At 40.9% G+C, this 16682-nt stretch overlaps 1 pseudogene; it reads right to left on the reverse strand.

Moving 5' to 3' along the window:
- Positions 1-69: 69 nt before the first annotated feature.
- Positions 70-16682, reverse strand: part of LOC115114105 (metaxin-1-like) — a 37469-nt pseudogene continuing 20856 nt past the window's right edge.

The raw sequence follows: 16682 nt of genomic DNA on the forward strand, positions 1-16682 counted from the left end.
GCCTTTACACAGCGAGCAGATGTATTGGAACATTGAAGTGATTTATTGAACTTCCCTGTTTATTTTATTGACTTGCTGCAATGCAAGAATAGGGCCAGCACAGTCTTCACTATAGCATACATTATGCACATGTCGTTTGAGCGCAAATTTCTTTGTATTGACTCCTCCTCCAGGATCTGAAGGGATTGTTGAGGCATCAGCAGTAGAGTAAACCTTCCACCAAGTCTAAGGCTAACTGGAGCTTCTGCCATATTGGTTAACACCTTTCCAGTCATTCCAGACTTCTGAGGGAGCGTCAACGAAGAATTAGGAATAGACACAGGAGATCAGTTTTGAATTGCAGCCATCTCCTCCTCCTCATCCTCTGCCCTCCTCATCCTCCTCCTCGTTGGAGGAGAGTGACGTGAGACCTGGGGAACGGTGGTCTAATGCCTCCTGCTTGACGTGTTGAATAGCCACAATGCCGGTGAGGAGGGCGTAGCTCAACATGGCGCCCAGGGCCACCAGGACCGACAGCAGCTGCTTGCGCCTCTTACCAGGCTCGTTATCAGCGTCACCCCCTTCAGGCTGGGAGGACACCTTGCAACTAAAACCTTCTGCACAAAAGATAAACAAGAAAAAGTGTGAGACATGGAATTCAAAAGTTAAACAACAATAGCAAGTTATATAATAGATATCATTGAAGACAATATACTGCATGTACAGTATGTTATGTGGTCCCACACCTCGTCCCTCACTGGGGAAGTAGAGCGCCAGGATGTTGGAGCAGAAGTGGCTCAGGTTGTCCAGTGACTTGAGGTGCTATTGGAGTCTTCCATTGGGCAGTTTCATCTTCAGGATGGGCACCAAGTAGTCAAAGACAAAAGAATCCAAAGTTGAAGGTCTGGAGGGAACAGCGTCATGTAGTTAGAGATGCATATGGATGCCATGCAAGTGAATTAAGTTGAAGTGCTGAATTCCCAGTTTAATGTATTGAGGTAGAACCTCTCTATGTGGACTTACGAGTCTCCGAAGAAGAACTTGTTGAGCCCAGCCTCTGCGAGAGAAGGTTCATACACTCCATAGCATCGCAGTACATCTGGAGAGAGAAAGGTGTTGACAAACCGACATCAGGCCAAATTCTCAAATAATTTTGAATCATGATATATTCCTTATTATAAACTGGGTGGTTCAAGTCCTGAATGCTGATTGGCTGACAACTGTGGTATATCAGACCGCATACCATGGGTATGACAAAACATGTATTTTTACTGCTCTAATTACGTTGGTAACCGGTTTATAATAGCAATAAGGCACCTCGGGGGTTTGTGATATATGGCCAATATACCACAGCTAAGGGCTGTGTCCAGGCACTCCGCGTTGCATCGTGCATAAGAACCAGTGACGGATTGAGGCATAGGCGACATGAGCAGCCACCCAGGGCGGCATCTTGCCTGGGGTGGCATGGGGCACCCAGACAAAAATGTTTAAATAAAAACAATGAAAAACTCTGAATGGTGACATTTGCGCAATTGGTTTTCTATCGCTCATTTGCAATTCACGTAAATGATATCATGTCACCGTGTGGCACTGTGAGTCAATTAACCTTGTCGGAGTGGGTGCCCTGCCTGCTATAGTTTGTGAGTTAGGCAGGCTACTGCCTGGGAAGGTCTCACACAGAAGTACGAGATGGGGAGGGGACGGGGGTAGGCTGACCTCAGGTTTCCCCACTGGAAGCCCAAGCTAGGGGAAGCGGAGGAATCTATCAAATAGCGCACCTCTAATTTTGTACAGTACTAATGCATATAGTAATGCAATTAGTTGTGCAATTTAGTTAGTGTATTTCTTGTTTGAAGTGCGATAGTGTAATAATCAGGTTATTTTCTTCATAAGTGTATAATTATATTTGTATATTTGTATGATATAGGATTTGTGCAATTTAGTTTTATTTGTGTTTTTTGTTAGCAATAGGGTAATAGTGTAATAATTCAATGATCTTTTTTATTTATATACTACAATTTGTTTCTATTTGTCTTTGTTACTTCTTTTTGATAATTATGAGTCTTATTTTTGTATATATATATATTTATATAGTTTTAATTGTTATGATTATTTATTTGTGTTGTTCCAAATGTCTGAATAAAAATTACAGTTAGTGCAGAATGTTTTTTTTTTTTTTAGGGGGGAGGTCTTTAACCGTTACAAGTCTTTAACCATTACAAGACTGAAAAAAGGTACCCTGGACCAGAGGCGTGTATTTAGGTAAGGCTTTGCCCTGGACCAGCGCTTTGGGAAACAAGTCGAGTTCCCATGGCAACCCTATAAACCATTACATCATCACAGGGAGCAATGATGTCTGAAGCATGCGTCAGCTCAGCTACGGAGGCAAGTCCAATGTTCACACCTCTCTCAGCACATGGTTAAATCACAGCGCAACACCCTCACATCATTCTTTTTGATTTTGATAACCTATCCCAATTCACACACCTGGAATTTTATGGCCATTTTTAGGTGTTTTTAATGAAAAGTAGTAGTCTAACTTGCTAATGGCAGTGGTATATTTAGATGTGTGTTGTACAAGACCGAACTGGACAAGAACTCAAAACCCTAACATGTGGTTGGCATTCAGGAAATAGTCTTAAACCTATTTTTTCATTTAGAAAATTGTTTATTGCTTTTTACTGTGCACAGGCGTTTCAGCATGGATTCCTTCCTCTATGCATGACTGCATGAGTGCCAACCGCATATTTTGGTATCAGGTGACATTTTCACAGAGTGATGCTTCCTCAACAATATATGTAGATAAGGTTTTCCTTCATACCAATTTTTTGTTTAAATCATCTCAATGTTATTTTTTACATGAAGAATTCTGTATAAACAATATAAATGAAATGGTACCAATACAGTATGCCCCCCCCCATACTAGACTGGTTGCAAAGGGCACCATAACATTTTATTTGGAAAGATTAGAAAGACTATTAAAACAACAGTTGCCTTGGGTGTACCTACCCTACATCTTCCATCTCCCCCTCCACTCACCTCCTTCTCCAATTCCTCCCCTGCTGTCAACTCTTCGTCTCCCCTGACCCGCCTCAGCCTCTCAAGCTGCTGGCGCTGAATGCTGCCGGGCAGGAAGAAGTTCAGGGGGAACGGGGCGTGCTTCGCGTGGAAGCGCCGAGTCACCTCCACATAGTTCTTAGGGTCAATCCACCGAGTATAGACCTAGACCAGAAAGAGAGAGAAGCACAAAAGTGTGAAAGAGATGCAAACAGGCTTCCACAAGCTAGAGGTAATGACACAGTAGCTACTATTAATTAGAATCCTTAGGATATTCAGATAATTTCAAACAGACACAAAATACAGCAGTTGAGCTACACATTTTGGCATTGAGAGCACAGTGGCTGTTTATCCCACTTCAAAGTGCTGCAGGAAGCCACAGGTTGTTCCATGTTGACACGGTTCTGCTGCCACAGGAAACAACGTTTGAGGTATTTCTTTATAGGACACAATGAAGCACCAGGTATAATTACCTACAATTTTTCTAGCGAGACAGAGTTATCTGACAAAATAAAATAAATTAAGCAAATTCGAATAACTTTTTGCCATAATCGGAGTGATGTGGCACAACCCAGTCACAAGTGCACAACTAGTGACATCTTCCACGTCATCTCATTCTTGCAGAAATGTCTTCTACAACCTCCTTCACTCATTCTCTCCACATACACACGCTCTCTCTCATTCCCTTCAGCCCCCTCCCTATCTGTCTTGTTCTCTTTGAGTAACAGTGATCCTCACCAGAGCTGGCATCAGTTTTTCCTCCAGGAGTGAGATGAAGGCCAGAGTGTCTGCTTCCTCTTTGGCAGACAGGTCGAAGTCGGCATTGTATTTCTGAAAGATAGGATCATATCACAACACACTTCAGGAGATTCATCACCTTTCACAAACATCACGACAGGATTCACAGACCACAACATTTTAAACCAGTCTCGCTGTCGTCAGGTATTCAAAATAGTTTTTAAAGCCCTTCTGGAACAATACCATGAGCCGCCTTGGCCCGATTACACCATTAGCACTTTCTATGTTCTCCACAAACCCATTCAAAAAACTAAAAAGCTACCTCTAAGTGAAGGTCTTTATGGGACTCCTGGCAGTCTAGGTGTTCTGGGTCAAATGTTTTCCATCTAACCTCATGACTGCAGGGCAGTCAGTCTGAAATGGTGCATGCTGGGATCAAGAAGAACTCAACCTGATTGGAAATCTAAGAGAGGTTCTCTCCCTCCCTCACTCACTCTGGAGGGTAAAATAAGCCGTTTTTGACTGACTTTGGGAGGTTTGTCTGGAAACCCCACTATCCTTACCCCTTTACTGTCTAATCCTTTGGGATGATCTCACCAGGCTTTCCCCCGTTCGCTCACATTGACATCACCACAGCACTTATCAATCTGCTTGACATTGTGGTTTCCAACATCCCTACTGCAGTAGCTCACAACCCACCTACCACAGTCAGGGGGCAGTTATTATCTTGGATAATGGGTTCCATCTGGGCATTAGCTAAAGTGTGTATTTAATTGAGCTTGAGGGATGGGAGGAAAGATCATAGGAGACATTGCTTTTCTCAATGGGAAATCGGGTCATAGGAAATGTGACGAGAAACCATCAGTAGTTTTGAATTCAGGGGCCATAATTCACTTTAAGAAAGTGTGGAACAGAGCATGGAGCAGCTCTTTCAGACAAAGCAGAGGACTGTGCTGTACTGTACATGAGCAGGCGGTCTCTCGGTCACCTGTTTCCTGAGGTGGATGATGATGTCACGAGAGAGACTCCCATTCTCCCTGGTCTTCAGGGCAGGCAGGGAGCCTACCAAAGGGGGAAAATGCATCATAAAGACAGGCACCTCACAACACCACTCATTAACAGCCACTGTTAATATGACCATTACAGACCGATGGATCTGTGGGATAGGTTGAGAAAACAGGAGAGTGGGATAGAGAGAGAATGTAGAGATGAAGAAGAGAGAGAAAAGGCAGAGGAGAGCCATTGGTGAAGAGAGGGAAGACATTAAGTCTGGAAAGTAAGAATCAAGAAAAACATACTATACAGATGGAGAAATAATGTAGTAAAAAGAGAAAGGAATAACAAACAAGAACAAAGTGAAAAGAAGGAGCTATCTCTATTTTATAGAGAGCACATTTTCCTTCCATTCCATTTATTAGTCTCCCTGTGTTCCCTTTGATTATAGGAGAATATGCCTAGTTCTGAAGTGAATTAATGCAGCCATGTTTCTCGAGTTGAGACAACAAAAAATGAAAGGATCTAAAAACGAAAGACAAGACATCTTACCAGTGGGACTTCTCCAGGGGTTGCCGATCTTGTGAAGTTTGAGGGGTGCGCCTGCAAACTTTGCATAAGCCTGAAGGGAGATGATTCACAGATTAACGCTGAGCTAAAACATGTTGAGCCAGACATACCTTAGTTTCCACAGCCTTGTGTACACATTTTTGTTTTTAAACAGGCCAAAAACCCCAGGAAGCATCCGAGCTGGGCACAAAATAATTCCACTAACATAAAGGGAGGGGTAGGGAGGGATGAACACCTCAATTAAGGCAGACCCTTAGGACCCAATAGACAGTGTGTAAAAACAAACAGCAAGCATCTAAACAACAGGACTGTGGGATAGGCTGCCTAACTCTAGACACCACAGACACCAGGCTATACTCGATAACCTTTAGCACCACAGCAAAGTCTGGCCTACCTCGGCCAAACCCTAACCCGGACGAGGCTGGGCCAATTGTGCGCCGCCCTATGGAACTCCCAATCTCAGCCGGTTGTGATACAGCCTGGAATAATACCAGGGTCTGTAGTGAAGCCTATACTACAGACCGCTGCGCCATTCAGGAACCACAAAGACAAAAACACCCGGAACGACAAAAAGGATGAATTTAAAGGTTGACACTAGGAATGAGACATTGAGCCTTCTGAAAAGGACAGGAAAAAAACTTTACGCAGTTGCAATTAATTATAATTAATTAAAATAATTAATTATTTGTAAAAACCTGTCCCTAATCTGTGTGGATGCACATAAACACCGGTAGATATAACAATGTACAGTTGAAGTCGGAAGTTTACATACACTTAGGTTGGAGTGATTAAAACTTGTTTTTCAACCATTCCACAAATTTCTTGTTAACAAACTATAGTTTTGGCAAGTCGGTTAGGACATCTACTTTGTGCATGACACAAGTAATTTTTCCAACAATTGTTTACAGATTATTTCACTGTATCACAATTCCAGTGGGTCAGAAGTTTACATACACTAAATTGACTGTGCCTTTGAACAGCTTAGAAAAATCCAGAAAATTATGTCATGGCTTTAGAAGCTTCTGATAGGCTAATTGACATCATTTCATTTCAAATCAAATTTATTTGTCACATACACATGGTTAGCAGATGTTAATGCGAGTGTAGCGAAATGCTTGTGCTTCTAGTTCCGACAATGCAGTAATATCTAACAATTTCACAACTACCTTATACACACAAGTGTAAAGTCAAATCAAATCAAATCAAATGTATTTATATAGCCCTTCGTACATCAGCTGATATCTCAAAGTGCTGTACAGAAACCCAGCCTAAAACCCCAAACAGCAAGCAATGCAGGTGTAGAAGCACGGTGGCTAGGAAAAACTCCCTAGAAAGGCCAAAACCTAGGAAGAAACCTAGAGAGGAACCAGGCTATGTGGGGTGGCCAGTCCTCTTCTGGCTGTGCCGGGTGGAGATTATAACAGAACATGGCCAAGATGTTCAAGTGTTCATAAATGACCAGCATGGTCGAATAATAATAAGGCAGAACAGTTGAAACTGGAGCAGCAGCACAGTCAGGTGGAAGTTGAAACTGGAGCAGCAGCATGGCCAGGTGGACTGGGGACAGCAAGGAGTCATCATGTCAGGTAGTCCTGGGGTATGGTCCTAGGGCTCAGGTCAGTTGAAACTGGAACAGCAGGAATGAATAAAGGAATGAATACAAATATGTACATAAAAACATATGAATGAGTGATACCCGAACGGCATAGGCAAGATGCAGTAGATGGTATAGAGTACAATATATACATATGAGATGAGTAATGTAGGGTATTAAAACATTATATTAAGTGGCTAGTGATACATTTAATTACATCAAGATGGCAAGATGCAGTAGATGGTATAGCGTACAGTGTATACATATGAGATGAGTAATGTAGGGTATGCAAGCATTATATTAAGTGGCTAGTGATAAATTGATTACATCAATTATTCCATTATTAAAGTGGCTAGAGTTGAGTCAGTATGTTGGCAGCAGCCACTCAATGTTAGTGATGGCTGTACCTGTGGATGTAGACCTCAGACAACAAATTGTTGACCTCCACAAGTCTGGTTCATCCTTTTAGGCAATTTCCAAACGCCTGAAGGTACCATGTTCATCTGTACAAACAATAGTAAGCAAGTATAAACACCATGGGACCACGCAGCCGTCATACCGCTCAGGAAGGAGACGTGTTCAGTCTGCTAGAGATGAACGTACTTTGGTGCGAAAAGTGCAAATCAATCCCAGAACAACAGCAAAGGACCTTGTAAAGATGCTGGAGGAAACAGGTACAAAAGTATCTATATCCACAGTAAAACGAGTCCTATATCAACATAACCTGAAAGGCCGCTCAGCAAGGAAGAAGCCACTGCTCCAATACAGCCATAAAAAAATTCAGACTACCGTTTGCAACTGCACATGGGGACAAAGTTCGTACTTTTTGGAGAAATGTCCTCTGGTCTGATGAAACAAAAATAGAACTGTTTGTTCATAATGACCATTGTTATATTTGGAGGAAAAATGGGGAGGCTTGCAAGCCAAAGAACACCATCCCAACCGTGAAGCACAGGGGTGGCAGCATCATGTTGTGGGGGTGCTTTCTGCAGGAGGGACTGGTGCACTTCACAAAATAGATGGCATCATGAGGTAGGAAAATGATGTGGCTATATTATATCTCAAGACATCAGTCAGGAAGTTAAAGCTTGGTCGCAAATGGGTCTTCCAAATGGACAATGACCCCAAGCATACTTCCAAAGTTGTGGCAAAATGGCTTAAGGACAACAAAGTCAAGGTATTGGAGTGGCCGTCTCAAAGCCCTGAACTCAATCCTATAGAAAATGTGTGGGCAGAACTGAAAAATCGTGTGCAAGCAAAGAGGCCGACTTACCTGACTCGGCTACACCAGCTCTGTCAGGAGGAATGGGCCAAAATTCACCCAAGTTATTGTGGGAAGCTACCCGAAACATTTGACCCAAGTTAAACAATTTAAAGGCAATGCTACCAAATACTAATTGAGTGTATGTAAACTTCTGACCCACTGGGAATGTGATGAAAGAAATAAAAGCTGAAATAAACAAGTCGCTCTACTATTATTCTGACATTTCACATTCTTAAAATAAACTGATCCAAGACAGGGAATTTTTACTAGAATTTAATGTCAGGGATTGTGAAAAACTGAGTTTAAATGTATTTGGTTCAGGTGTATGTAAACTTCCGACTTCAACTGTAGATTACACAATACTTATTTTTATCAATGGGAGGGACATTTCTTGCTGTAGACTGTTCGGATGGAGATTATGGAAGAAAGGATGTGGAGCCTGCCCTGCCTGAAAGAGTCCTGGAGCATGCAGTGTGATTAGGCATGGGAAGGGGAGTGGCGGGTAGCTGTGCCAGTTGTGATGTAACAAACTGTTCCTGAAGAGATAAATAACCTGTAAGGAGATTGAAAAGTAGAAGGAACGCAGTAAAATACCAGAGTAAAAAGGCTTGTGAAGGAGAAACTTCAATAGGCCTAATAGAAACAGATTAGGTGTCTAATCATGGCCTACATTCTCAAACAAAAACCAGTGCCAAGATTCACAAAAAACACTTCTTACACAAAAACTTAAGCTTTTAAGAAAAAAACAGGTTCATATAGTTTGTAAATGCAATTCCTCAACAATATCTTGATTTTCTTACAAACTTCTCAAATATCTTCTGAATCTTAAAATGTTTGTTGCTAGGCAACTAATTTAGCTAGCTATCTAGCCAGCAATGGCAATCATGTTAGCATAATTCGTACTGAGATTACTGTTCTAAAACATGTTGTTGGGTTTAAAATAATCCATACAGAAACTTTCAGATGAAGTTTGTGAGTGAATTAAACATGTTCAATTGCTTTCATGAGCTTATTCTCTCACTGCCCAGAGTTTAGGACAAGGGTTTAGCTATGTTGGAATTAAGAACAAATCCAATAACTTTATTTTCAAGAATCTAATTTCTTCTTAACTTTTTGCTTAAGGAGAAACATAAGAAATAGAGCAAGAACATTTACAATTACATTTTTTTAGTTTTTTTACTTTCTTCATAAATCTAGAGTTATGGGAAAAAATGGCAGTTAAGAAGAAATTTCTTCTTAAGAAGGTTGTGTCAATCTGGGCCCAGGTCACCATTCATGGAATGGTCCTGCATTTCTGCTTACTGTGTCCTGCACTCACAAGGAAAAATCATATTCCAGAATGAAATAAGCAAACAGTAATTGACTGCATTAATATGCCTTTCAATGGATCTCAAAGCAATTGTTGTATTGCAGCAGACTTGATACAACGTAGCCTAAAGACACATTGCACTGTAGATTGACAAGGCAAATACACAGCAACATTTGATTGTGTATGGCTGATAGATAGCTATATATAAAATTACATTCCTATTAGAGGTCGACCGATTATGAATTTTCAACGCCGATACCGATTATTGGAGGACCAAAAAAAAGCCGCTACCGATTAAATCGGTCGATTTTTAAAATTTCTTTGTAATAATGACAATTGCAACAATACTGAATAAACACTTATTTTAACTTAATATAACACATCAATAAAATCAATTTAGCCTCAAATAATGAAACATGTTCAATTTGGTTTAAATAATGCAAAAACTAAGTGTTGGAGAAGAAAGTAAAAGTGCAATATGTGCCATGTAAGAAAGCTAAGTTCCTTGCTCAGAACATGAGAACATATGAAAGCAGGTGGTTCCTTTTAACATGAGTCTTCAATATTCCCAGGTAAAAAGTTTTAGGTTGTAGTTATTATAGGACTATTTTTCTCTATACGATTTGTATTTCATATATATTTGACTATTGGATGTTCTTACAGGCACTTTAGTATTGCCAGTGTAACAGTATAGCTTCCGTCCCTCTCCTTGCTCCTACCTGGGCTGGAACCAGGAACACATCGACAACAGCCACACTCGAAGCAGCGTTACCCATCGCTCCACAAAAGCCGCGGCCCTTGCAGAGCAAGGGGAACAACTACTCCAAGTCTCATAGCGAGTGATGTTTGAAACACTATTAGCGCGCAACCTGCTAACTAGCTAGCCATTTCACATCGGTTACACCAGCCTAATCCCGGGAGTTGATAGGCTTGAAGTCATAAACAGCGCAATGCTTGAAGCATTGCGAAGAGCTGCTGGCAAAACGCACAAAAGTGCTGTTTGAATGAATGCTTACAAGCATGCTGGTGCTTACCATCGCTCAGTCAGACTGCTCTATCAAAACATAGACTTAATTATAACACACAGAAAATAGATGGCATCATGAGGTAGGAAAATGATGTGGTTGGTATATAAAGGTCATTAATATGGTCGAATCCGGAAACTCTAATCTCGAAAACAAAACGTTTATTCTTTCAGTGAAATACGGAACCGAGTCTAAATACTCCTGTTACATTGCACAACCTTCAACAACCTTCAATATTATGTCATAATTACGTAAAATTCTGGCAAATTAGTTCGCAACGAGCCAGGCGGCACAAACTGTTGCATATACCCTGACTCTGCGTGCAATGAACGCAAGAGAAGTGACACAATTTCACCTGGTGAAAAGCACAATTTCAACCTTTCTTTTAGCTAAATATGCAGGTTTAAAAATATATACTTCTGTGTATTGATTTTAAGAAAGGCATGGATGTTTATGGTCAGGTACAGTCGTGCAATGATTGTGCTTTTTTCGCAAATGCGCTTTTGTTAAATCATCCCCCGTTTGGCGAAGTTGGCTGTCTTTGTTGGGAAGAAATAGTCTTCACACAGTTCGCAGCGAGCCAGGTGGCCCAAACTGCTGCATATACCCTGACTCTGTTGCAAGAGAAGTGACACATTTTCCCTAGTTAAAAGAAATTCAGCAGGCAATATTAACTAAATATACAGGTTTAAAAATATATACTTGTGTATTGATTTTAAGAAAGGCATTGATTTTTATGGTTAGGTACACGTTGGAGCAACGAGTCCTTTTTTGCGAATGCGCACCGCATCGATTATATGCAACGCAGGACACGCTAGATAAACTAGTAATATCATCAACCATGTGTAGTTAACTAGTGATTATGATTGATTGTTTTTTATAAGATAAGTTTAATGCTAGCTAGCAACTTACCTTGGCTTCTTACTGCATTCGCAGGCAGGATCCTCGTGGAGTGCAATGTAAAGCAGGTGGTTAAAGCGTTGGACTAGTTAACCGTAAGGTTGCAAGATTGAATCCCTGAGCTGACAAGGTAAAAATCTACCGTTCTGCCCCTGAACAAGGCAGTTAACCCACGGTTCCTAGGCCGTCATTGAAAATAAGAATGTGTTCTTAACTGACTTGCCAAGTTACATATATATATATATATATATTTTAAATCAGTGTCCAAAAATACAGATTTCCGATTGTTATGGAAACTTGAAATCGGCCCTAATTAAATCGGCCATTCCGATTAATCGGTCGACCTCTAATTCCTATAAATGTGGTTTGGCAGAGTTGAACAGATCGACCTGACTATGCTTGCAGACAGGCGTGACGAGACGACATTTCATGGAAAAGAAGAGGTAATTCCTTCCACAGTGTCCGCAAGTACTTACAAACCCCACTTTCAGCTGGCCCCAGGGCCTTATTGCTTTAATGTATCCTACAATCATCAAAACCGATAACACATTAAAATAATTTAGATACAGTCATTCAATACATTTTACCTCAGAAGACATATAATCATGTAATTTAGGGTCTGCCCACAACAATGACAAACTGATCATATCACAATCACAAGTAGACATTTGTAAGAAGTCAAGTACAGTACACAACCATAGCTTATTTAGAGTGTACAATGTACAGCAATAGTATCAACATTGGGCCTGGTGATCCACTGTGAAGGACAGATCTCACTTCAGAATGAAAGAAAAACTCATTCAAGAAGGCATAACTAGATCTTCAATAATGGAATAGCCAGTGAAAGTTAAGAGAGAGGAATGGAGAGAAGTTGTTCGCTGTTGGCCAAAGTTACCCAACCGGTTGGAAAAAAAGGTCATTAAACACATCAAAAGCTGACATCATGGCTATGACTTTATTAGGAAATACCTCCTCAACTTTTTTATCTTTGGTCGTAAACCGAAGACTAGCTAGACTGAAAATAAAACATTCATATCTTCCCTACAGGTCTAACAGACATAAATAATATATTGGTAGGCCTATACAGATATGTAGCCTAGGTGAAGGCCTAGCTAGAATGAATTATTGTGTATACTGCATACCATAACACACACACACACACACACACACACACACACACACACACACACACACACACACAAAACACAAGGAACACCTGCTCTTTCCATAACAGACTGACCAGGTGAATCCAGGTGAAAGCTATGATCCCTTATTGATGTCACCTGTTAAATCCAATTTAAAAATCAGTGAAGGGGAGGAGATCAGTGAAATAATGATTTTTAAGCCTTGAGACATGGATTGTGTATGTGTGCCATTCAGAGGGTGAATGGGCAAGACAAAATATTGAAGTGCCTTTGAACAGGGTATGGTAGTAGGTGCCAGGCACACCGGTTTGAGTGTCATGAACTGCAACACTGCTGGCTTTTTCACACAACAGTTTCCAAAGTGTATCGAGAATGGTCCCCAACCTAAAGGACATTCAGCCAACTTGACAACTGTGGGAAGCATTGGAGTCAACATGTGCCAGCATCCCTGTGGAACGCTTTCGACACCTTGTAGTCCATCCCCCGACGAATTGAGACTGTTCTGAGGGCAAAGGGGCAGAAACTCAATATTAGGAAGGTGTTTTTAATGTTTTGTACGCTCAGTGTATATACTATATAGTGCATTCGGGAAAGTATTCAGATTCACTTTTTCCACATTGTTACATTACAGACTTACTCTAAAGTGGATTAAATAGAAACATTTCCTCAACAATCTAAACACAATACCCCATAATAACAAAATGAAAAAAGGTTTTTAGAAATGTTTGCAAATATATTTAAAATGTAAAAAACAGAATGACTTAGAGAGTAATAGGAAACGGCATGTGTCAAAATTGATTGATTGCTGACCTTATGACCTGATGACATGTACTGAATATGTGCCCCCGCCCCGCCCCCCCCTGTTCGTGTGGTCATGTGTTAGAGGGTGTTTGAACTTTTGGGGCCCATGCCCCCCTCCACCCCCCCCAGTTTTATCTCCCTTATGGTTGTTATCTATGAAGCAGGAATGTCTGGGGCTATAGATAGCGCTGGGGCCTCAGCATTATAAATGTCCAGAACAAGCCATTTTTTAAGACCTGAATATTAAACATCTAAAATATGTCTACAAGGGGAATTCTCGGAGTGCTCTGTAGCTCATGTCACGAACCCAACGCCAAAAGCTTGGAGGATATTTTGGTGGAGGCTCCCGAATGTTTTAACGGATTTCTGTGTACAAGCGGGGGCCATATTTCGTACATATTCAACCCGGAGGAATCTACGGTTAAGATATTCACAGACAGCGTGTCCCAACCCTTTTATCGTGCAGAACCCGAGCCTTTTTCTCCAGCGCTAAGGATGCGAGAATGGCTTAAAATAAGGCTAGCTTTGTGTCAAATGGAACGTGCCCTGAGTGCTTCAAGGCTGCCAGGATATGCGTTGGAAGAACAAGTCTGTGGACGTCAGGATCTAATGGCTCTGAGAGTCACATCCATGGGGTATACCCCGGACTCCAGAGTGACAATTTTAGCATGTGAACAATTTGACAGGTCAAATGCTACGAAAACGGTCAGTTCATATGTATCCTCCAAAGCATGCAAGGATGTAAATTTTTTTCAAATAATGTTCAGTTTTAAATGGCGCGATTACCACATTTTCCGAACCCTGATGAATAAGCTGGACAGTCTTTTCGAAAATCGTGAACAATTACGGCGATGGCCTAGGTTATCGTTGAGACATACCCCGGAACAACAACAAGTTCGAAGGCGGATCTTTCCCTGGCAGGAAAGTGGACAGAGCTTCGACGGAGCGCGGAAAAGACTTTGTGATGGGGAATTGGAAACGGATAATGTTCAGGGCTAACAGGACCCCTATATCTGTAAGAAATAGTTAAAATAAATGTTGAATTATAACGTGTGTTAAAATGTAGGTGTTAATTTTTGAAAATGTATACCCCCCCATTTAACTAAGGGGTAGCGCTCTTTTCTCTCAAGCTAGGGTCTGGCGCAGACAACTGTAAGATCTGAAAAAAAACATGTATTATTTTATAGTCTATTCCTACATGGGTATGTTATGAACATTACGTTTTATTAAAGTTTGTAATAATGTACAAAGACCTGCATCCAAGGTTTTTTTTTATTTTTACATAAAACACGTGTGCTGCATGTTTAAATATTATTCAAATGGGTTACTTAATTCAAACATGTCTTAAAGGTTGTACGAAATATTTTGGAATTCAATAAAAGGAATGTTTAAAAACGGTATGTCACCCTTTAACTATGGGAAAAACCTATTTAACAACGTCTTCCAGCTCTGTCGCGAAGTAAAATAGAATTAGAGTGTTTTTGTGTGTGTGTGTGGGGAGGGGTCTTGAGGCGGAGCAACAGGCGTGTGTGTGTGTGTGTGTGTGTGTGTGTGTGTGTGTGTGTGTGTGTGTGTGGTTGGGTGTGTGTGTAACATAAATCCTAAGGTTGGGGGGTGTTTCAACCAGGGGGGTCCCAGAACTCTTATCTGTAGAGAACCGTTTGAAACCAAGGTGTGCACTATCATGCATAAGGCATGTCGAGATATCAGCCGAACAGCGGGGGTTAAACATAGATATCTCTAATCTGCGGCCCCCACACACCCCGTTTGCAGACAGAATGTCACGACATCCCCTCCTGTTGTTTGAATTCACAGCCTGTGTTCTCTAAACCAGACATACATGGGGTGGGGTGTAGCATACATCTCTCAAAAAAACTCATTCCGAACTTTTAGATAGTTAGGGACAGAACTATTTTTTAACGTTGTCAGCATTGCTTTAGCGCAAACATAAAGGCCCGAATATTGAGCTGCACGGACAGATTAAAATAATAATAATAATATTCGGAATAAGGGAATCTCGCATAATGGATATTTCTGGAGGTGAGTAAATGAAAAAAAACATATTTTAAGATTTGTTTGAATATTATTGGAATATTAAACCCTAGTTATTTGGGTATTTCAGGCCAAAAGCCCAATATAGGTTTAAAAATTTAAAAAAAAAAAAAAGTGTAGATATAGCGTATAACTGTTAACATTGTCTAATGGAATCTAGGATCCCCGACATTTACGCAGCTTTTACGCGATTTACCTGGGGGTTCGCAGGAGCAAAAGTCTGGCAGACAATCACCAACGGCCTTTTTTCGTTGTAAGTCCTTATAATTAAACACATACCCAATAAATATTTATATATAAACATTTTAAAAATAGGTTGTACTATTTTTTAAAACTATTTTATGTATTTACAGCCGACATACAGCCCTTTATGATAAAGGATGCGTTATGGACATCTGACACGCAGGACTTTGATGCAATTCTACCGTTCTGTACGAGCGCTTTTTCAAACTCACCGCGAATCCAGGGAACATCGACCCCCTCCCGACATATTCCAGACCCCAACAGGCAAAGATCAACTGTGGCCCAAGTACACTGCTCAGAATCAAGCCCACCCGAAAACTACTGTTGGGCCGGGAACTTGCTGCTTCACGAGCCGGCGCTCCAGGGACAAGGTATGGGACCATTATACAGTTTTGTTATTAGTTATCAGCCTTTTTATTAGTTATAGATCTGTTGATAGCCTATGTTAAAACAAGGACAAATAATGTTTTTTCAGACTGCCCGGAGACAGACCCAGCAGAATCTGGAACGCTAGAGGGAAAAAGTCACACACCCCCGGTTTCGGCGATTCGTCACAACAAGCGTCAAAAAAGCCGAGGTATTTTAACTATGTACTGTTAATATATATTATTATAACGGAAAGGTATTTGACATTTGTATGTAGCTAACATATATATTTTTATATCTAATAACGTAATTATGTATGTATTATTTTCATTCAGACTCCGCACCGGCGAAAAACGGCACAGACGACCACATAAATCTAGAGCTGGGGATTCCGGCGCCCCGAGCATTCCGAATGAAACACCCAAGAGACCTGTTTTTAATGACATGTCAGATGTTGATGACCAGCTATTCTGTGATGCGGCCAACCTTATAGACCCAGTCAATTCTACGGCCTCAATACCTGCAGCCGAACAAGAAAGGTTTTTCACATTATTTTCCAGGGCTTTGAAATCGAGGAATGTTTTGCTATACAAACGACTGGGGGATTTAATTGAGAGACAGTACAGAGACGATATGTTATTCTGGC

Source organism: Oncorhynchus nerka, linkage group LG3, assembly GCF_034236695.1.
Source record: "Oncorhynchus nerka isolate Pitt River linkage group LG3, Oner_Uvic_2.0, whole genome shotgun sequence".
In the NCBI taxonomy this organism is placed as follows: Eukaryota; Metazoa; Chordata; class Actinopteri; order Salmoniformes; family Salmonidae; genus Oncorhynchus; species Oncorhynchus nerka.